At 42.4% G+C, this 23905-nt stretch overlaps 1 protein-coding gene across 14 annotated transcripts in view; it reads right to left on the bottom strand.

Moving 5' to 3' along the window:
* CASK (calcium/calmodulin dependent serine protein kinase) overlaps window positions 1–23905 on the bottom strand; it is a 420858-nt gene that overhangs the window by 393284 nt on the left and 3669 nt on the right. The gene's annotated exons all lie outside the window — the stretch shown is intronic.

Raw genomic sequence — 23905 nt, forward strand, 5'->3', positions numbered from 1 at the left:
GTAGTAAAGGTGCAGAAAGAGCCATATAACACTAAAAAAACACTTGGGTTTTTTTTTTGTTTCTTTGTTTTTTAAGTTTCTGGGTACCCTACTGAAAGGGTACACGATCAGAAAACTGATTTAAGTTATTTATCCCAACACATCTTTATGTTTCTATTAAAAAGTTAACAAGTTTTAAAAAAAAAAAACTAATTACTACCTCCATCTTTGAAGACACTAAATTGCATGCAGCAGTTGTTCCAAAAAAGCAGCATCCAGCAAGGCTTGCATAGCTAACTTGGTGGACTTTGTGAAAGCATGTCAATTGTGTGGCTACCTTACAAACCTCTTCAGAGAAAACATGAAATCTTTCTGCTCAGGATAGTGCTTTCATATGAAAAGCAGAACAACTATGCCCCTTGCTTTGTATGCCTCCAATGTGCATGATTTCATCCATCATGTCATAGGATATATTTTTCAAACGCACCTAAGTGACTGTGATGCCGTTGAAAGTTTTTCCCATAGACCACTGGCTCTCAACCAGGGGTCTGTGGTGCAGGTTTCAGGGAGTCTGCCAAAATAAACCAGACTTTGGCCCCGGACACTGGGGCTCAGGGAGGGAGCGCCACCCCCACCCCAACTCACCTCAGCAAGCCATCCAGCCTGTCTGAGTTGGGGAGCGCAACCAAAAATTGCAGCATCACTGCAGAAGAGAGACCCCTGCCATTAGAAGGGGTTGCCTCACAGCCATTGACTCCATGAGAAGGCAGCAGGTAGCCAAGGAGACACATCACTGCTCTGCTCCATCAGCACTTCAGGGAGCAGGGCCAAATGGAAGGCTGAATTCGGGGGCGAGGGGGGGAGCATGTGACCCTGTGTGCCCCCTCCCATGCATCGCCTCTGGTTGGGGTTTGGTTTGTCTATTTAAGTTTAGTGGTTCCTGGGTAAAACACATTTGAGAACCACTGCCATGGACTATTTTGAACTTTTTTGGCTCCTCACTGATTGAAAACACCACATGACAACAGGGCCACTGATCACAAGTTCCTTTTAGTCAGTACAATGTATATTATAATTGCTTCTCACCTAGTAGGCCACAATCTCTGATTTGGGTCCTTAAGATTTGTATAAAATGAAGAAACCACTACTTCCTTGGGCCTATGAAAAATGAATTCACTTTAGGGATGACAGTCAGGTTGCCACCTTATCCATTGTGACCTATTGTGACTGGGGTCCCAGTGGGGAGCCAGAGTCATTCAATTAGGGTGAACTGCAAAAAAAATGGGGCAGACAAACCCCAAAGTTGGTGGATACTTCAATACTTAGATTTACTAAGCCAGCACTAAACAGCTTCTGTTATACCTTACTGACTATTGAGAAGCCCAAACAACACAGTTCCCTTGAAGTAACCCAGCCTCAGGCCTCCATACAGGTACTCAAGTCAAATATGATGAAGATTTCTGAAAATCTTATTTCATCATATAAAAGAAAAGGTTCTACCAATCCCAAAGGATCGGACACATTACCTCCCAGGTTAATGAATATTCCAGATGTTACCTGAATACACGCATACAACCAATTCTTATTAACTAAACTAAAATTGATTAAAAAACAAAAGAGAGTATGGGTAAAAGATCAATATACATACAGACATGAGTTCAATTCTTGAGGCTCAGATACATAGCAGAGATGGTGAGCTTTGTAGTTGCAAAGAGTTCCTTTACAATTTAGTTCCTAGGTTATTGACCAATGTCCAATATTATTTCAGGATGGGCCAGTCAGAATGGGATCTCAGTCCTTGCGGCTCAGGCTTCCCTTGCATGAAACCTCAAGCAGATCTGAGATAAACAGGATCAGGGCCCAATGGTGTTTTATAGTTTTCTAGCTTCCACTTGACCACACAGTCCTGGGTAAACAATAGGCTTTTGATGTAACCTTCTGTTTTCTAAACACCACCAGTAATTAATTTATCCATTAGGCAGTTTATCAAAGACAGACAATGACATTATTTCACCCAAAATTCATCTAAATGTTAATATTCCCTTTCGATCTCTGAATCATTAGCTATAGTGACAGACAAGAACTACCTAAGATGCACACAATTAGTATCATTTCTAACAATATAGGTTTGCATTTCAAAGTTCTAGCCTACCTAGCCATAGAATAGCCCTAATTATCATTTCTAAAATGTCTTTAAAGGTCAGCTTTGGGTTAGTTAGCCTGCAAGCTGTTTAACCCTTTCTGGCCATGAATTATCTTTTGTATAAGATTCGTTGCAATTATATAACAGTGGCAGCAATAATGATTTGCATGGTTATATTTTAATTAGACAATGTCACACTTATGATTTAGGGTCTGTCAGTAATTTATGTTTTACGGAAGAAATTAAAATGTTTTTAAAAGATCCACACTCAAGCTGAATTCAGAAGAGACTGAGACCAGGACTGATCTACACACAGTTTATGTACTGCTATATCAATTTAGAACAAACAAATTAAAAGTGGCAAAACCCCTAATATGGGCAGTTATATGGGTACAAGCCCTTGGCGTATTCAGCCAGAATCAGGTAAGAACTTGTTTTAAGAAGCTGTTGCTGTTAAAATGTTGGGATTATATTCAGTACTTGTGAAGATTAAAGAATTTACAGAGGTGAAAGACTCATTACTACTAGCAGCATCATTCTGAGCTTGCATCTCACTACTTCATTACCGTTAGCCTGTCTATGGTATTTAGGCACAGCCATCTCAAAGTAAAAAACATGTTTACATGATGGTTCAAGCCAACTACTTTCTGGTTCCACTAACTGCATAAACATGCAATAAGTTTAATACTTTTAGAAGCAACAGAACAAGTGTCTTCAAAACCTGGGAGCACAATTTTGAACAAAAGATTTCACCGCCTTAAAACAAGGATTTGTGAGTTGGGGAAAATAACTTCTGCAAGTAAAGATGTAAAGGGCTAATAAAACTTCTAAATCATTCTTCCCACAAATACATCCACTCTCCCCCACAACAGTCTTCCCTTTTAACTCAGCAATTTTCATTACTTGTCATTAATTGTATTGTGCACAAGTTTAACAGACACTTATTAGCCAGAGGCAGGTGTAAGAGAAGAAGCCCTCCTTCTCTCCCCCTCCACGCAATCCTGTAAGGTCTCACTTAGGTAAGAAGCCAGACACATCTCATCCCAACCCACTAAATAGGGCAGGGTAAAGCTTCCTACTTTCACACACAAGCCTAGAAGCATCATCATTAGGGGAAGAATCCTACCTTTGCTGCTGCCCTTTGAATTCTGGGCAGGAGCAATGAAGTTGACCAGTTTCCTGTTAAATTCACTCTGCTGTAGAAGCAGAATGAGAGAATTTGAGAGAGAACATAAATGCCACTGTACATTGGCTGTGGGCAATTGCAGTTTTTAGAGTTATACACAAAGGCATAATCCTGTAAAATTAAACTAAAAAACCAAAAAAGTTAAACACTGAAATTCTGTTTACCCCCCACTGACCCTTCTGATAGAAAAACTGCACACTGTGTGGCCAATTCCTTGGAAGGGAGCAGTTTGTATCTCAGTGCTGTTTCAAGCTGGCCTCAGACAAAGAGAGCTAACACTGCTATATTGTTGACATTTTCAAGGGGTTTGTTTCCAGCAGCCATGAGGGCTAGATTTTTTTTTTTTTTTTAAATGTATTCAAGTTTTGATTTGGAAGCATAATTCTGCAGCAAACCATAGATTCCATGGGAAAATTCCTAGTGCATGGCAATAGGAAGAAAAGATGCTGAATCTGAACGTATCTCCTTGAGTGGAGAACAGCCTAGAACATGTCTGAACAGCAGTGAGTGGAAAGCCTAAACAGAAGAGCTCTCTCAAGATATACCAGTAACATTATCTGGAGAATGTTCATATGAATGAATACACAAAAAGTGATGCTATGAAAAAAAAAACCTGGAGGTCAATGTGAAGAAAGCTAGAGGTTGCTGGGACAAAGCAGATTCAAGACATCAAGCAGCTGCAGACTAAAAAAGGAAGCGCCTGAAAAAGAATGAAAGTTGGCACAGGAACAAATCTATGGATTTACAAGGGAGAATAAAAAGGTATTAAAATACGCTGAGACTCAGAGTGAAAGTGAAGTTCTGATGGCAAAGACAAGAGGAAAATAAAACTGCTGTGGGAGAAACTCTAGATGTGCACTGACAATTCAAAAAGAAAAACACAGAATCAGGAAGACAAATCTGTCTCTTGCTTTCCACTGCAGGTCATTCAAAGACAAGAAAAAAAAATGAGGTTTTTTTTCTGGAGGAAACAGATGCACAAAAATACAATCTTCTTTGGTCACCTTGTATGTAAATTACTATGATCTGGAGGCATTTTAGTAATGTTTCAAAAGTAGTCCTTAAAACCATTGGGAATAAGTGGACCGGAAGCCTCTAGAATGTGACCACAGCAAGACCAACAACCAGTGAAGGTAGTCTGTAGGACTGTAATACTTAGAACAATCTCACCATGAAAACAAAATAATAATAGGAGTTTATTAGCCCCAGTTGGATTTGTAAAGTAGTAGGGAAGGAGCTCAATGTGTGTCACTTTAAAGCTCCATTCATCTTTTCTGATAGAAGTGGACATAAAGGAGCCAGTGCAATCCCGTTTACCCACTTGATTTTATGATACATACTCTCTCAAATCCTACCACCAGAAAATGTCTGGGTAAGGCAGAAATCGCTTCTCTTTGTACAAGTACAGATGAACAGAACGGGGAGGGAAGCCTTAATTCAAGCTGCCTTTCCTCTAGAGATCTGCTCAAGACTTTTTTGCCACCACTAACCACTGAAGGAGGACAGAAGGAAACAAAATTAGGAAATGAAAGAAAGTGAAATCTTAAACAAGATCTGAAGTTCACCTCAAAACCTATTATTACAGATATACACAAAGAGCTCATTTTTTATTACAGGTGTCAGACCATTCCTTCTACTTAAAATGGACAATACCACTGGAAGCGATAACTATAACCAGAGTAGGAGGACTTGTGGCACCTTAGAGACTAACAAATTTATTTGAGCATAAGCTTTCGTGAGCTACAGCTCACTTCATCGGATTGTTAGTCTCTAAGGTGCCACAAGTCCTCCTTTTCTTTTTGCGGATACGGACTAACACGACTGCTACTCTGAAACCTATAACCAGAGTGAATTTTTAAAATGCATCCACTGTATGCCTTTTACGGAACATTTTCTTAGGCAGATTAGGAATAAAATGGTTTAAAATAGCCTTCAACAAAACACATTTAGAAATATAACATTCCATCAACCAGCGTACGTAGCTGTCCCTTGTATCACTGCACATTCCAGCACATCTACATTAATGAAGAGAATCCAAGCACTTTTTTGAGACAAGCATTTCTCTCCCCTCTCCCCCATAGCTGGGTAAACAAAGGATGCTTAAGTGATTTTCCCAGGTCACAAAATAAATTCATGGCAGAACCAAGAAAACAGGAGTTTTGACTCCCAGCTTTCTGATCTAGGGTAAAATTTTCAACAGCACCATAGTGATTTGGGCGCCTCAGTCCCATTTTCAAAAGTGACTTAGGGGTTTGACTTAATTGAAGCTTCGGTTCCTGAGTGCTTAAGTATTCAGGAGCTTTTGAATGCCTTATCTTTAGGCAACTTCCACGTTAAGCCTTAAGATACTTAGCTCATATGAAGAACACTATGTGATAGAAAAAACAGGAACGCAGGTAGTGATCCCTAAGTTGTTGATTTCTTCACTCTAACTCCAAACAACTGAACTGCGCTCAGTTCTCACACAGTAAAATTCAGCAAGGAGAGACCAAGCATGGAAAGTTTTTGCTCAGTAGGAGGAAGTTTAGAAAACTATGAACTGAAAATGGGAGGCTAGAATAGAAACCTCATACAATCTTAACCTTCTTCATTAGACAAAAATCTGTGCAATTTTTTTAAAAAAACCTCTACAGCCAAATTTATTGGGGATAGGAAAGAGGCTCAAAGATTGATATTTGGCATTTTTTTCTCATTGAGGAAAAGGATCTGTGTGTGCTCCAGTGAAACACTGACCTACAGAGAGAATCTGATGTTTAAAGAAAGTGAGAGGAATCTACACTATTAATAGATCTTTCAGCCTCTGCTGGAGGTGGCAGCTTAGCATTTTAATCAGGATTGGCCAGATCTTCATCTGCAGGAGAAGCAGAGTGGCCTGAAGTTTATCAAGTGGATTTTTATATCAGAGCTTAAAAACTCAGGCTCTGTGTATGCATTGAAGAACTCACAATACATTTGACAACATCAGGCAGGGCTTTGTCCAGGTCATTCTGCCAAATCTCCATCATCTCTGCTGATGTGTACCAAAATTTCAGGTTCCCTGCTGCCATGAAGAGGCTGATGAAATTCCATGGCATGCAAAGGACTGAATGTAAATGTAATAAATGCATATACTAGCTCATTGGGACAGCTGCCTCCCATGAAAGTAATATAGCCTATTAACATGAATAGTAACTGCTGCTTAATAGAAGAACTATTAACATAAATGTAGCTGGTACCAAATAATTTGAGATTAACTAGATGCTAATTAGGTGTCAAATTCTAAGATGATTTTTTTAATAAACAGAAGGCCAAATAAAGTTCATGAGGTATGTTTTCCTTAAAGCTTCAGTCAAGGAAGGCAGGGTTCCACAGATCTCTTCCCAAATACTTCCTGATTATGGTATATATGCATATTCTATTTGCAGAATTTTGCAAGCTAGTATAGCTTCCGAACAACGGAGACTGTAGCTGTAAACTCCTACTATCCACTTTCTAAAAGGTATTACTGGAAAAAATAGGAGGTCTTCAAACTAACAGTGGACCATATGCAGGAGTGCAAGTAGGGTGGTACGCTCTAGTACGCAGTACCGGCAAGAGATTTTTAGCAGGTACGGGATACTGGAAAGACTTGGGGAGGCTAGCCCCTCCCCTCCCCCAGGGGGAGGTGGAGCTGCACTCTGCTCCTTAAAGGAGAAGAACAGGGCTAAGGAGGGTATTCATTCTTTATATGGGTTTAACAGCACAATACATATGCTAACAAACTTAAACAAAGGCTTGGTTTAAGTTTGTTAGCGTTTGTATTGTGCTGTTAAGTTGGTCAGGGATCCTCAAGAGGGAGAAGTGGCGGGACAGAAGGTGTTTAAACAGTGTTTTTGATTCCTGCTCCAGCCTCTGGATTATGAACATATACTGGATGAGAGCATTCTAACCAAGGGACTGAGGGTTTTAAGGTAATCTGGAGCCTTCATATTTCCTTGATCCTTTGCAGATGGACTTGTGAATTGGATATGGTACAAAGACTGTTCTAGCCTTATTCATTGCTGATTTCTCCCTTGCAATGGACAAAGATCAGATGTCTGCTGACTTTCGCATAGGAGTCAGCAGCCTTTGATACCTGTGGTATAAGCAACATAGCCCTTTCTTGAGTGGTTCTGTTCTTTCCTCTCCAAATGTCAACGCCTGTTCCCATTGAACTCAATAGCAAAACTTCTTTTGATTTCAACGAGAACAGGATTTGGCCCCAAGAGATCAGAGAATGTGATTTTGATCAATTACTTATCTGTCCAGAGACAGTTCTCTGGAACGTTCTACCAGGCTGATTTTGATTGCCCCTCCTGTATGTCATGCTGAGGAAAATAATAAAAACAATTTGGGCTGCAGTTCTATCCAGATGCACATGATACACACAGTTCTATGCCTCTTTTCCAACAAGCCCAGATGGTACAGCATCTTTGCTTTCTTAATGCCAGGCAGAGAGCAATATTTAGGCTTCGTCTATACTGCCACTTTAAAACACGGAAACTCTCTCACTCAGGGGTGTGAAAAAAACACCCACCTGAGCGATGCAAGTTTCAGCACTGTGAAGTGGCAGTGTAGATAGTGCACCAGCGCTGTTGCTACTCCTCTCGCGGAGCTGGGTTTTTTACAGCGCTGGGAGAGCTCTCTCCCAGCACTGGTGTCACAACTACACAGCCACGTTAAAGTGCTGCTACAGGAGCCCTTTAACACTGGTAGTGAAGACATACCCTTAGATAAAGGTAAGCTGGCAGAAGCTTAGTTTGGACATAAGAGAGGCACAGATAGTGTGTTAAGAGAAAGTGGGTTGACTGTCTTTCCTATCCCTCTTTCATTTAAGAAGTTTTCAATTTGGGGTGCTGCTGGATCCTCAATGACACCTGGAAGTACAGGTGGCACCAGGGGCCCAAAGCTCCATTTTACAACTGCATCTGTTTAACAGATCAGTTGTAAAATTTTAGACAGGAAAGGGGGTGTCGGAGTGGATGGGGAGAGTGTGGGAGCCCCGGGCTGGGGAGGAGTCGTGTGGAGGATCATGTGGGAAGGTCACATGCCACTCCCCCCCCCACCCCACCCCGCCGCTTGTGTCCCTCCCATGAGTGCAGTACCAGCAAGAAATGATTTCTACTTTCACCACTGACCACATTGTAGAAGTTTTTCATGAATCACCTTCCCTCTATCATTTAGGATTATACAGACCGTCTCCCTTCGCATAAAACTCTGTTGCAACTCTGACTTTACATCACGAAGACATTTGGAAAATATTTTTAGGTTGTCTTTAATACAATTAACATTTTATTTTCTCCTTTTTGAAAGTCAGACAGTCAGTCATACTGGCCAAAGTTTCCACACTTGGTAGACAAAGTTAAGCACCTATTTTCCTAATTAGGTACCTTACAGAGTGACCTGATTTTTAGAGGTGCTGAAGTCAGCAGAATCTGTGAAAAAGATTTTCAGGTCTCACACTAAATTGAGAGGCAATACAGATTATTGAAAACACTGAGGAATGATGGCAAACTGTTAGAATCTGATGAGAAAGCTCAATGAAAACCTGAAGAAGCACATCCTACAAACTAACTGAATCAAGGAAATAACCTGGGCTAAACAGCTACAAAGCACTGACTACTTTCCAATTTGAAGTGCTTGTAAGCTGATAAAGGAATTGAGGCACTTAAAATCTAAGATTACAAGAGCACCTCCCGATAGTCTGAGGAACATGAACAGCAAAGAATAAATTCCTAAATATGGCTAACAGTCTAGAACTGGAGGTCCAAGGAATCCAGCCAACAGGTTCTCCAGAGTCCATATCATGGCTGCACTTTCTCCCAGACAGGAAGGGAAGACATGAAACTGACTACTACAGGTGGCAGAATGAATTCCCAAGAATACTCAAACAAGATGCCTGATAACAAACATTTGTTCATTGATTAACGCAGTGACAGTCTGCCATTCAGGAAGAACAGAGAAGGGCAGCAGGTACTCTGGCATCAGAAGCACCATTGGTTTCTGATCACTGGAGTCCTGGGGTTGTGGATTCTCTGGAACCAAGATGTGAACTTGGACCCATCAGGGGAAAGATAAAATAACACTCCCTAAGTGAGTAGCAAAAGGACAGATAATGCCTTTGTGACTAAAAAGCTGTTCTTTTCAATACAGCTTGCTCCAGGATATCCCAGCACAGATGTTTCCCTCCTTGAAGAGGTTAGTAACCTTCCCACACCTTAAAACAATGATCCCTTCTGCCAGTTAAGTTGTCAGTTCATAGAAATGACCAATACCCAACACTGTAGCACATAAAAAAAAAAATCTGATAGCCTGAAAAGATGTTTAAATGGTTTCTTAATATGATCATTCAGGATGGTTTTTCAAGACCCCTACTGTAACCACTTTACCAGTCCTTTTGCACAGCGGCTCACAGCAGAAGTGGCAGTAAACAGCATTACTAATAATTGCTTCCGCAGAAATTAGATTCTCATTTGTCATCATGGATTCTTGGCAGTCCCAGCACCTTCTATACATCTAACTGCTGTACACAGAACCTGCAGTGTACTACAAGAATCAAAGCTCTCTTTTTTGAAGTCTGTAAAACTTACTACATAAAAAAAAAATATACTGAAAGAATGTTATTTTGGTTCTAAAATCAAGCACCTGAAAGTTAGAAAATGCCAGATCTACAGTTGCCTATGCAACTTTAATTTGGCTCCCTTGTGCTTCCACCCTGTGCACTGAATTAGGCACGGTTCCTGTGGCCAAAGTAGTATGTGATGACATTATTAAAGATCATAAAGAATACACACAAGAGAGTCAAATTAAGGTTACATGGGCAACCGTAAATCTGATATTTCTCAACTTTTAGTTACTTGACTTCACAACCTAAACATTTTTAGTGTAGTTTTTTTGTATGCAACTTCCTAGGGATTTGCTTTTTGTTTTTTGTAAAAGGACAAACAAAAATTCTATTATGTATAACAACCTTCCCATAAGGCATCACCATGGGAATCTGCAGCAGACTTTTACCACTTGAAATGCCAGACTAAATACATTAGCTGGCCAGAGGAAAGGTGGATATACAAGGGGGGCTGGGGGGGTTGAAGGGGGGGAGAAATGCAGGGAAAACTAGGCTAGTGGCACCATTATGGCTAGGTGGTGGGAGGGAGGGAGGGAGCAAGGCCCAGCTTGCCTCCTCTTCTCTTGGGAACTGGAGGAGCTCCTGCCCCATATGATGCCCTAAGAGGAAGTATAGACGGCTGGGACAGGGTTACAGGCAGTGTTCCCTCTAATTTTTTCTGTCCATGAGTGGAATGAATTTTGTTATGTGCAGCACCAACATCAAGGTAATGCTGAGATCCGGGAGTCATTGTGACTTCATTGGATTATGTGGGAAAGTCATGGGAAAATTTCCATATGAGGAAAGATTAGTATTTAGATTAGAGAGTTCATAGACAAGAAAGGATATAACAGAGTTGCACAAAATAATGATTGGGATAGAGAAGGTAAATTGGGAGCTCCTGTTTACCCTCTCAATAAAACTGATAAAAGGAAACAAACATTTAACATCATGAATAATTGACTTGTGGAACACACTGCCAATAGATATAACTGTACACAAGAGTTTATAAGCATTCATAAAAAGATTACGTTTATATGAATAAGAATACCCTGTCACCTGAGCAAGCAATGCCCTATGGAGAGACCCTGCTGCTACCTATAGCAGGTGGGAGACAAATATAAACAATTACTTTCCTTTCTGCAGCTCCCTCCCTCTGCTCTTCTCAGGATTCTAGTGCCTTCTCTTCCCTGCTCCTGTCCTCAGAGCAGCTACCGACCAGTCCTGCTCCGCCCTTTGCCCCGCTTCCAACTGCAGCTCCCTCCCCTTTGTCACATCTCCATCAGAACCCATGATGAGTGGCTGATTGCAACTCAGCTCACTGCCTGGTCTGAGACTAAACTAAGCACAGTTAACTGAGTGCAGAGCAGTGCCCTAAGCCTAAATATCTAGCTCAATGCTCTCTCAAGGAGAAAAGAAAATGACCTTTCTACAGCAGCCCCTTGTTTCTTAGGGGCAAGAAATACTCTCTTCCCCCAGCATCAGAAAGAGATCCCCAAGAGTGTGAATAGGTACCTTTTATAGGCCTGAAGGACCATGTGTGTGGGGAAGTGAGTGAGAGCGAATGTGTGGGTTTGATGAAGCAGTGAAGAAAAAGGAGAAGATACACCAAAATATACAGTCAACTGAAGGGGAAAAAGGAGTGAAGGAAAAGGGAAGGAAGTATAAACACAAACAATACATAATACATTACAATAATATTTAAATAAAGCTATTTTATTAATACTGGTTTATTGCTTTGGATTCTCATTAACAAAAGGTTTCATATCCCATTAGCTTCCTGAACCTCCTCCTTCTGGGGCCATCAGGTAAGTTTATACATTTGAATTAATTTAGCCACACTAACTATTTTGAAGCAGGTAAATATCATCAGTTCCTTTCTACAAATAGACAAATTGTACTAATACTATTCTTTCTCTAATAGTAGCTTTATGACAAACTAGTCTGGTCCCCAAGTACATAGGGTAAGAGCACAGAGGTAAGGTAATTTTTCTCAATGAAAGAAAATGTATTTTTTTTAAATGTGTTAGCTATTTTTAAAAGTTATTTTATATTTCAACTGACTTGTACTAAAGTAAGAAAAATAATGTGTCATTTCCTATAGTCCAGTTCTGGAAGCAGCAGCAGTTTTCAAAGCTGATGAATAATGTAAGCTCCAAGATCAGATCCTACTATAAACTGCAATATTTAATAAATTGGTACAGTGCTGCTGAGGGAGAGCCCTCTCCCCCACACCCTCCCGAGCCCTGCACACCTCCATCACCCCCCCCCCCCACTTCACCCACCCACCCTACACATCCTCCACGCTCACCTGTGTGAGCACCTCACGGCTCATGCGTGGCCCTTCATGGCCTCCTGTGCGGCCACACAGGTGCACACCTTAGAGGAACTACAGGGTACAGGTGCCTGGCTTGACTCTCCCTCCCACCCCACTGGAGGTTGGGGGAGCTCCTGTCCTACGTCAGGCCCACGGGAAGGTGGAATACTGGAGTCACATGCTAGGTCAGGATGAGGGAAGGGGTTGTTAGTGGAATCCCAGACTGGCTCTCCTCAATCCCCAGCTACAGGTATTCTGGCATCTTCCAGGCATTCCCAGCACAATGTCTGCTGGTGCTTTGGGCAGTGTTATGGACCTGGCCTTGGAAATCTTTATGCATGTTTGTTATTGGGGCAGATTGCCAAAATTTTCCTGAGGAACACAAGTGAAAGACGGTAATGATGATTTTTAAACACTTTGAACCTGTCTACGTGGGAATTTCTTCCAGTTATAAACCTCTATAACAGTTTATAGTAGTTTACTGATAAGGCTACAGTTAGTTATACTGGTATAACTCCATGTGTGGACACACTTACTCAGGAATAAGAACAGCTTTTTTCCATTTAGCTTACCCCACTTCCAAAGTGACATAAGTAAATTACATCTTCCACTGCTATAATTAAAACTGCTATAGTTTTACTGTTAGCTTCCCATGTAAATACTCTTACTCTAGTATAAAACTTTCCCATGTAGACAAGCCTCATATAACTTTCTTAATCCAAATGCCTTAGAAAAATATTAAGTATTAGAATGAATTTATAACAAATGCTAAGATTCAGCAAAGCGTTCAACAACCAATTATCTCTGCCATGGAGTCTGCCATGGCAAGCGTGCACTGGGCAGCTGGAGGATCATGCAAATGATACACACTAGTAGAATTCCTCTGTTGAACACTACAGGAGAAAATTTATGGGATTTAACAACCTAAAGGACTTGTAAAAGGCAGCCTAGGACAGAAAGGGATGGCAAAGCCTTGTTCATGCCTTAAGTGATGTCTAAGAGCACAGGAACGATTCCGATTCAAATTAATCCAAATGGAATTTCATGGGACAAATAAGGCACTTCTATAGTTCGAAGGGTTCGTCTTTACTGAATATAAAGGTTTGCTTCAAATAATGGCGATGTTAATGCCTCTCAAAGAAAAAGTCACAGAAACCCTTTTAATAGAAAGCGTTAAACAACCGAAATTAGGGGGTCACTACTAGTTCTTCCCAAATCATATATATCCTAAGGTCAAGTCTCCATATAGTAACAAACTAGCTATACCAGTGCAATCCCTAGGGTGGACAAAATTATACCAGTATAAAGGTGCCTTATGCCAGTATCACTTACAAGAATAAGGGTATGGCTACACTTGCAGATGTAGAGCGCTTTGAGTTAAACTCACTTTTGGAGAGCGCAGTAGGAAAAGCGCTGCAGTCTGTCCACATTGACAGCTTCAAGCGCATTGGCGTGGCCACATTTGCTACACTTGCAGTGGCATTGGGAGCAGTGCATTATGGGCAGCTATCCCACAGAGCACCTCTTCCCATTCTGGTGCTGTGGCTTGTGGGAAAGGGGCAGTGGTTGCGGGGCATTCTGGCTCCTGTCCCAAGGCCCCGTGATGCATCGGTTCGCATCCCAACAATCCCTGTGGTTCCATCCACATTTGGCACCATCTTTCAACTTTTTTTTGTACTGCGCACGCTGTCTTCCCTTTCGGTCTTCGGGACTAGAGCCCGAACTGCTGAGGAGTATGCTGACGAGTCTCGCCAGCACGTCACATTTGGCAGTCGAGTTATTCCTTATGATCCAAAGTAACAGCGAGGGTTCCCATGATGATATCTACTCAAGTAACGCGTATGACACAAGTTTGCTTGTGGCATTCACGGACATGCTCACCACCATGGAACACACTTTTGGTCTTGGGAAACAAACACTGAGTGGTGGAATCACATCGTCATGCAAGTCTGGGATGCCGAGCAGTGGCTGCAGAACTTTCGGACGAGAAAGACCACTTTCATGGGACTGTGTGAGGAGCTCACCCCTAACCTGCGGCGCAAGATTGAGAGCTGCCCTGATAGTGGAGAAGCAGGTGGCTATTGCAGTCTGGAAGCTGGAAACTCCGGACAGCTACCGATCGGCCGCTAACCAGTTTGGAGTGGGAAAGTCAACCATTGGAATTGTGTTGATGTAAGTTTGCAAGGCCATTAATCGCATCCTGCTCAGAAGGACCGTGACTCTGGGTAACATGCATGACACTGTGGATGGCTTTGCACAAATGGGTTTCCCTAACTATGGAGGGGCGATAGATGGCATGCATATTCCAATTCTGGCACCAGCCCACCTAGCCTCTGAGTACATTAATCAGAAGGGGTATTTCTCTATGGCTCTCCAGGCGCTTGTGGATCACCGTGGGCATTTCAGTGACATTAACACAGGCTGGTCTGGAACGTTGCATGACACACGCATCTTTCAGAACACTGGCCTCTTCAGGAAGCTGCAAGCCAGGACTTTTCTCCCCAGACCAAAAGATCACCATAGGGGAAGTCGAAATACCCATTGTGATCCTTGGAGACCCCGCTTACCCTTTAATGCCATGGCTCATGAAACCCTACACAGGGAGCCTTGACAGCAGCAAGGAGCGGTTCAACAACAGGCTGAGCCGGTGCAGAATGACTGTGGAGTGTGCTTTTGGCCGTTTGAAAGGTCGCTGATGCTCTTTGAATGGGACGCTGGACCTGGCTGGTGACAACATCCCTGTGGTTATATGCGGGGATTGAGTGCAGTGGGTAAGGGTCGTAGTTTTCAGGGCTGGGTGGTGAAGCTACAGGTGTTGGAGGCAGCTGGTGGCGGTAAGAACCGGATGTTGGGGAAAGTGGGTTGGAGGTGACATGGGGGCGCAAGGGAAAGAGTTTGGGACAAGGGCTGCAAGGGGGAAGGGCAGTAGTGCTCTGCCCGCATGGCTATGAGCGCCAGGATAGAGTCTGCTTGGCGCTCCATTATGCTTATCAGCCGATCAGTGCTTTGCTGCCGGAGCATCACACTTTTGTGCTGGTGCGCCTCATTCTGCTGGCGGATCCTCCTTTCACCGTCCCACCACTCCTGCACTTTTCGATTTTCATTACTTGAATGCTACTTTACTTAATGCAACATGTCTTCCTTGCTTCTACGTGGCCTCTGATTCTTTGGAGTCTTTCGGCCAGTGATAATACGGACGGCTGAGATCTCAAGGTTGCATCTGCAAAGGCAAAATGCAACACTTAACAGAGGCGGCATTGTTCACACCAGGCAGAGCAATGATTTTCCCATACTTAAGGGCAAGCACAGTCTACACAAATAGCATAATTTGCCTGTCCCAAAGCAAGCACACAACCCACAGGAGCCCCAAAATGGTGAGTAAGCACAAGGTCAAACATGACTAATTGTTTCACTGCTGTACTGTCCTCTGGGTTTCTGTTCCTTGGGGAGAGCCGACAGTGGCAGGGGGCCCCTATACTGAACACTGTCCCCACATTTTCCTGGAAGATATCTCGCTGCTCAGGGTGACCTGGGAAGCAAGGGAGGGTCTTCTACTGCAATGTGGCTTCTGCCCTGGCCCATATGCAGCTTGCCTGGATGCAGCAATGCTCCCCTTGCCCCTCATGGCACAGTGGCACAGACAAGTTAGCCTTACTGGGACAAGGACCACAGTGGCTGTCCCGAGAAACCTGCACAAGCGCATTGCCCAAGTTCTGGATGAGACCTTTGAAGAGATCACTGAGGCCAATTACCGTGATGTGAGAGAGCACATCAACGCCCTATTCCCATCTTGGCATGCACGCACGCACCGCTAACCCTCCTCACCCCAAGAGCCCACACCGAATAACTTCCTTCACAAAATAAAAGCCACTTACTGGGAACCTCCTCTGGTATTTGTCCTTCCCAAAGCTCCAGCCACCGCGACTGGCTACCTTCCTCCTGGCCTGAGAACAGCTCCTGGCTGCATGCATCTAGGGATTCCGGGGTGTCTTCCTCCGGCTCAGCACCTTCGCTCCCGCTTTCCTCCTCTTCCTCCTGCCTTGTTGAACTGGGCTCTGAAGTGTCCATGGTGGTACTCGGAGAGGAGGTGGGGTCGCCGCCAAGTATCACGGCCAGCTCTTTGTAGAAACGGCAGGTCGCAGGGGCAGCACCGGAGTGGCTGTTTGCCTCACGGGCTTTGCGGTAGGCATTCCACAGCTCCTTCACTTTAACTCTGCACTGCAGTGTGTCCCGGTCATGGCCCCTTTCCATCATGTCCCTTGATATCTGCCCAAAGGTATCGTAATTCCTATGGGTGGAGCACAGCTGAGACAGGACAGCTTCCTCCCCCCAAACACTGATGAGGTCCAGCACCTCGCCATTGCTCCATACTGGGGATCGCCTGACACATGGAGGCGTGGTCACCTGGAAAGACTTGCTGAGAGGACTCCACGCCTGGCTGAGCGAACAGGAAGGGGATTTTCAAAATTCCCAGACAATTTAAAGGGCAGGTCTGATGGTTGGTCACCTGAGGTCAGGGAAGTAGAGTTCAAAGCGATCACCAGAGTGGCTAGCACAGGCAATGTGGGACACTTCTGGAGGCCGATCAGAGCACACTAACAGACCAGGGCATCCACACTGGTGCCACGGCGCTCCAGCGGGGGCGCACAAAACATTATTCCACTCACCGAGGTGGAGTACCAGGAGCACTCTAGCCGCGGAGTCAGAGGGCTCTACGTGCCTTGCCAGTGTGGATGGGTAGTGTGAGCTAGTGCGCCCGGGGCTCCTTTAATGAGCTTTAACTCTCAAGTGTAGCTAAGCCCTAAGTTGTACTGATCTAAGGCTCCCTTCTACCAGCAATCACTGTGTCCACACCAGATTGTACTGCTTTAACTATATCACTTTACAAACAGCTATTAGTGATATATAGGTATCTTATAACAACAGCATACCATAACTGCTGTCATGGTAAGGACATCTCTCTCACCTGAGGACATACCAACTTGCCCCTGAAGGTTAAATGAGAAAACAGAGGTCCCCTTCTGTCTTTATTTCTTAGGTCATGTCTACACAAGTTATACCAGTTTAAGATATGGTGTGAATTTAAACCATTGTAGTTATAATGGTATTACTATATGTAGTTAACTGCACCATAGTGCTTACCACATATACCAATATACTTTACTGTATAGACAAGTACGACGTTTAAGAGCTGCAGGACCTCAGCCCACGAGAGGGATGGTTTCCCAGCAGGACTGAGCACTAGCCAGTACGTAATGGTGGCCAATTTGCCAAATACTTCCACTCCCTGGAAGTGGAACAAGAGAGATCTTGTGGCATAAGGAGCGCAAACAGCCTATCCCATTCATGCTGCACATAAGGAATGCCTTCCAAGTTCCTTTTTATAGAAAATAGCCACTGTCCTGAATCAGCTGAGAGGCTGCATGATGCATCTGACCCCACCACAGAGTTAACCCAGGCTAACTCTGCACTGCAAACATGCCCTACAAGAGACTAATCAATGAAGACAGATTATCTGATGAAAAAAAGGCAACAAAGTCTAATAGCTGACTGACAGAGCTGCCTACTCAGCAAAGGAGGAACAACCTAGTTTCTAGACTGTTGAAGCCCCCCTCCCCTCCAAAAAGGAAAGCTGTACTTACTATATGACCTTACCATAAATACATCACAAGATATACATTTTGATTATTAAACTAATATCACACTATCAACATAGTAAAATGTCACTTATCTAATGGGAGACATCTCAGTACTGTATTTAAGGTAGTGTAGTGTGTTAAAATCCACTTTTCACTGTTATAAAAACAGTTTTCTTAACACTGACCTGCATGCTCTGCCACCAACAGATTCTCTCTGACAAAACATTTATTAAAGTAAAACTATATGTCAGTAATAACTTAAAGATAAAATTCTAAAGGAAAGTTGCAGGTGGTAAAATATACATAGAGTTGAAAAGCAGGAAATTCAGAGTTAAGGTTTAACTTACTAGAATCTTATTGTATGATTATGGGGAAGATTCTATTTTCTGTGGTCACTAGCAAAATCAAATATGATAAAAATTTGAGTTTCTGATGTTCTCAGGGTATACAGGAAGACTGAGTATAGCTTGGCTATTTCAACTGAACTTCTAGATTTTAAGATGTAAAATTAACCTTAACACTGAAGAAAAAAATAAAGCAAATAAATTCAGCTACCTACAATATCCAGTAAGGATTTTTCCCTTAAATTCTTATGTGGAAGTGAGTGAACCTTAGATTTTTCTGGGATTCCTATTTTAAACTAATACTAACATGGCACATGTGGGAAGGTGTATTCATCTCCTCTTTCTTGCAGGCTTTCAGCGATCACAGGAGTGGAACTCCACTGTTGCAGGCCTTAGGAAACTTGTAGAAATGGGGAGCTCTTCTTGGGAAGGATGAGGTCTGCAGGGGGAGAATGGGGAAGCAATGAATGGGGAATGACCTTTGGTGTCAGCCAACTCCTCCTCGCACTAGGACTAAATCTTTCCAGGGTGTCAACAACACTCGATTTAGACTCGATTTTCCTAATCTCATGTGGTTCCTAATAAACGCTGCAAGGGTCTCCACATGACTTTAAGGCCTGGAGGACAAGGCCCTGCTGAACTTCTCAGGACAGTAATTCTGAAGGTTTGCAGGTGAGGTAAAATGTCTACCACCACTACCAGACTTCCTTTCTCCTCTGCCCTCAGATTCACCCCAATCAACCTCTCATGTAAACCACCTTTACAGTCTACATGAAATGCACACTAGGAGTTATGCAGAAGGGTATATCAAGATTAACAGAGGACTTTGTGGAGCAGCAGAGCAAAGTTAAAATCCAGAGAAAAAACTACACAACCAACCCACAGCAGGGAGACGTTCTATTCCAGGTGCCCACAACACAAAACAGTGAAAATCTTGACACTATCAAATGGAAATCCTAAACCTGGGAAAAAGAGAAAGAGAACCATGCTACACCATAACCTACTACTGAATAAAGAACAGACAATAATGGCAAACTGAAAGAGGGGATCCCAACGTGAAGGCCTTATCTGATCATTATAACTTCCAGAATTACACCAAGCTCTGTGAAAAAGTTCTAGTTTGGGTGGAGTTTTAGTTTTGGTTTTCTCAATCACACACACACACTTGGATTACACTTTTAATAGCTGTCTCACCAGCAAAATATTTCGAACTTGAGTTTCAGACCAGGGAAGCACTCCTTTCTGTCACATGAATAAGTCCAAAAAGTGTCATCGTAATCCATTCTCAAACTTGCAAAAGAGTTTTAGAAGAATTTTTTTAAACTTTGATGACTGTCACTCTTGAAAGTGAGACATGATTTACCGATAAATTTTAAGTTTACATTAAGGTTTTCTGGAAGTTCCATTCCCTTTCCTGAGTGACAAGATTCCTTCCTGATCTGTTCAAAGGTGGACATTTACATTTAAAATAAATAAATAAAAATAAAGTAGGTCTCCAACAATCTTCTGATGTCTTAACTTAATGCCTTCAGGGTCTACAAGCCATTTTCATGTTACTGTTCTAAAAACCAAATCAACTAAATCTTTGACCTTGTGCAATAACTCATGCAGTTGAGTGGGGAACAGAAGTGAGTTTTTTTTGCTAGAAATTGACACTTTTAGACCACTAACTCTGGCAATTACCTCTATTTTTAGTGTCAAGATTAAGAAAATTCTTTAAATGAACTGAACATTTGGCACAAAATACCTACTTTCATCTCAAACCTAGCCTATCTTTGAAGACAATATCAGTTTGTGGATTTTAGATAGAGTACCAAAATTCATTTTAAAATGGAAATTGAGTTGTAATCTTAATTGGATTAACAGTTGCCTACACGTACAACCTACACAGTGCAACATTAAACGGTTTGAGAATATTAATCAGTAGCAGAGATACAAATCATAATGCTTGAATATATGTAAGTTGTTAAACGAAGGACTTTAAAAAGGAAATGTTTTTCAGAGCAAAATTTACACTTGACATGCCTACTGGATATTAAGAACCGACCTTTGCTAACACCATATTAGGATTAATATGGCTTGATTACCTTTAACTTGTACCATGATATCTACACGAAATATTACAGGACTATAAAGGTCATCAACAATTTCTGGGGCTTTTGTTTAAGGACAAAAGGCAATGCACCTTTTTCATAATACTATCTTGTCTTTTGCTGTAATAAGGAGAAAGTCTGTAAATGCTTTAGCTGATATCACCCCACAAGGGATAGTGCTTGGTACCTGTGCCAAAATATCAGCTATCTTGCCATTGCTCAGAGCTAGTATTAAGGCAGCATACATCCGAACCTTCTTTTACCAACCCTTCCATATCAGCGCCAGTGTGCCCGTCAGTATCATTAAATATCTCCATAGTTCTCAGAATTAGTGCACTAGTATTTTAGAAAAAAGAAAAGGAGGACTTGTGGCACCTTAGAGACTAACCAATTTATTTGAGCATGAGCTTTCATGAGCTACAGCTCACTTCATCGGATGCATACTGTGGAAATTGCAGAAGACATTATATACACAGACACCATGAAACAATACCTCCTCCCACCCCACTCTCCTGCTGGTAATAGCTTATCTAAAGTGATCATCAAGTTGGGCCATTTCCAGCACAAATCCAGGTTTTCTCACCCTCCGCCCCCCCCACAGACAAACTCATTCTCTTGTTGGTAATAGCCCATCCAAAGTGACCACTGTCTTCACAATGTGTATGATAATCAAGGTGGGCCATTTCCTGCAGAAATCCAGGTTCTCTCACCCCCTCACCCCCCTCCAAAAACCACACACACAAACTCACTCTCCTGCTGGTAATAGCCTATCCAAAGTGACCACTCTCCTTACAACCTGCATGAAAATCAAAGTGGGCCATTTCCAGCACAAATCCAGGTTTTCTCACTCCCCCACCCCCATACACACACAAACTCACTCTCCTGCTGGTAATAGCTCATCCGAAGTGACCACTCTCCCTACAATGAGCATGACAATCAAGGTGGGCCACTTCCAGCATAAATCCAAGTTTAACCAGAACGTCGGGGGGGTGGGGGGGGGGGAACAAGGGGAAATAGGCTACCTTGCATAATGACTTAGCCACTCCCAGTCTCTATTTAAGCCTAAATTAATAGTATCCAATTTGCAAATGAATTCCAATTCAGCAGTTTCTCGCTGGACTCTGGATTTGAAGGTTTTTTGTTGTAAGATAGCGACCTTCTTGTCTCTGATTGCATGACCAGAGAGATTGAAGTGTTCTCCGACTGGTTTATGAATGTTATAATTCTTGACATCTGATTTGTGTCCATTTATTCTTTTACGTAGAGACTGTCCAGTTTGACCAATGTACATGGCAGAGGGGCATTGCTGGCACAGGATGGCATATATCACATTGGTGGATGTGCAGGTGAACGAGCCTCTGATAGTGTGGCTGATGCTATTAGGCCCTGTGATGGTGTCCCCTGAATAGATATGTGGGCACAGTTGGCAACGGGCTTTGTTGCAAGGATAGGTTCCTGGGTTAGTGGTTCTGTTGTGTGGTATGTGGCTGCTGGTGAGTATTTGCTTCAGGTTGGGGGGCTGTCTGTAGGCAAGGACTGGCCTGTCTCCCAAGATTTGAGAGAGTGTTGGGTCATCCTTCAGGATAGGTTGTAGATCCTTAATAATGTGTTGGAGGGGTTTTAGTTGGGGGCTGAAGGTGACGGCTAGTGGCGTTCTGTTCTTTTCTTTGTTAGGCCTGTCCTGTAGTAGGTGACTTCTGGGAACTCTTCTGGCTCTATCAATCTGTTTCTTCACTTCCGCAGGTGGGTATTGTAGTTGTAAGAATGCTTGATAGAGATCTTGTAGGTGTTTGTCTCTGTCTGAGGGGTTGGAGCAAATGCGGTTGTATCGCAGAGCTTGGCTGTAGACGATGGATCGTGTGGTGTGGTCAGGGTGAAAGCTGGAGGCATGTAGGTAGGAATAGCGGTCAGTAGGTTTCCGGTATAGGGTGGTGTTTATGTGACCATTGTTTATTAGCACTGTAGTGTCCAGGAAGTGGATCTCTTGTGTGGACTGGACCAGGCTGAGGTTGATGGTGGGATGGAAATTGTTGAAATTGGATGGGCTATTACCAACAAGAGAGTGAGTTTGTCTGTGGGGGGGCGGAGGGTGAGAAAACCTGGATTTGTGCTGGAAATGGCCCAACTTGATGATCACTTTAGATAAGCTATTACCAGCAGGAGAGTGGGGTGGGAGGAGGTATTGTTTCATGGTGTCTGTGTATGTAATGTCTTCTGCAATTTCCACAGTATGCATCCGATGAAGTGAGCTGTAGCTCACGAAAGCTCATGCTCAAATAAATTGGTTAGTCTCTAAGGTGCCACAAGTCCTCCTTTTCTTTTTGCGAATACAGACTAACACGGCTGTTACTCTGAAACCTAGTATTTTAGACAGAAAGATGCAATTGCTAATTGCTTTTTTCACACCTTAAATTTCTTTTGGGGGGGGGGGGGGAAGGGTTGTTGAATATCTTTGTTTATTGTTCGGTTTTAGCTTTCCTTTCATTGTTTGTTAAAAAGTGTCATTACAGTTAATTGTTTTGTTTACCAATCCTTTTGTGTTTGAAATGTGAAAGTAAACTGGTGTAAGTAGCAGAAAGCATATTGAGAGCCAGTAGTATTCTCGGCCTTGTGCAACTAAAAACAAATGAGAAACTGAAGACAGAGGTTAAATTGCATTGTTTAAAGATTCTCAGATCTGAATAGTTAAAGCCATTAGTAACACAAGAGGAATTTTTAAAAAAATACAATTTTAATCTTGACAAATGTCCATTTAACATGAATTTACTGCAGTGTAAGGCATTAGACTGAAATACTTACAATTAAGGCATTCTGATAGACAACAGTATAAGTAACTGCAATGAAAGCAACCCGTAGTCTGTCTGTGATGTTCCCAACAAAGTAGTCTCCATGTTAGCATTAAATGAGTGCCATAAATCAATGTGAATCTTAGAGGCCCAGAAAATCAAAGCTGAAACAAAATCCTTACACAGCAAGGACTGAAAACAAAACTATACTGAACATAAAATACATGTTCTGGTCTTGTATGTTCTGTACCCATGGTCCCCCTTCTGCATTAAAAAGGAAACTAGGCATTATTTTCAGCCTAAAGAAAACTACTGTATATAGTAAAGAATGAGCTCAATGATTTTCATGGCAACACCTCATGTGGTAAAACCTCTTCACCCACTTTAAGTTTCATACAGACTACCATATGCTGTGGTCAGAATTAAGGTTTTAAGTAAAAAAAAAAAAAAAAAAAGCACTTAGCGTAATTATCTATGAATTATGAATCTAATTCACTGCCTCACCATTAGAATGAAAACACTTAAATATTTTAGCATATATCCTGCTCAACAGCAAAGGAGAGTTGCTTCCAAGTAAAGCTTTACATAGAAAGTCTTAAAGATTTGTCTATAACTCATCTCACTGCCAGTTAACTTGAGGTAGATTAACACGTCTGTGAAGGCTCATACGGAAACTTCCTAATTCTTTACTCTAAACCAAGCCCTAATCAGAGTGCATCTGGATGTGCACAAGTTTGTCAACAATCCAAGACTTAACCTGGGACTGGCACAGTAACATCACCAATGCTAGTATCCTAAAGGACACCACTGAATTTTA

The sequence above is a fragment of the Chelonia mydas genome, chromosome 1 (genome assembly GCF_015237465.2).
Source record: "Chelonia mydas isolate rCheMyd1 chromosome 1, rCheMyd1.pri.v2, whole genome shotgun sequence".
In the NCBI taxonomy this organism is placed as follows: Eukaryota; Metazoa; Chordata; order Testudines; family Cheloniidae; genus Chelonia; species Chelonia mydas.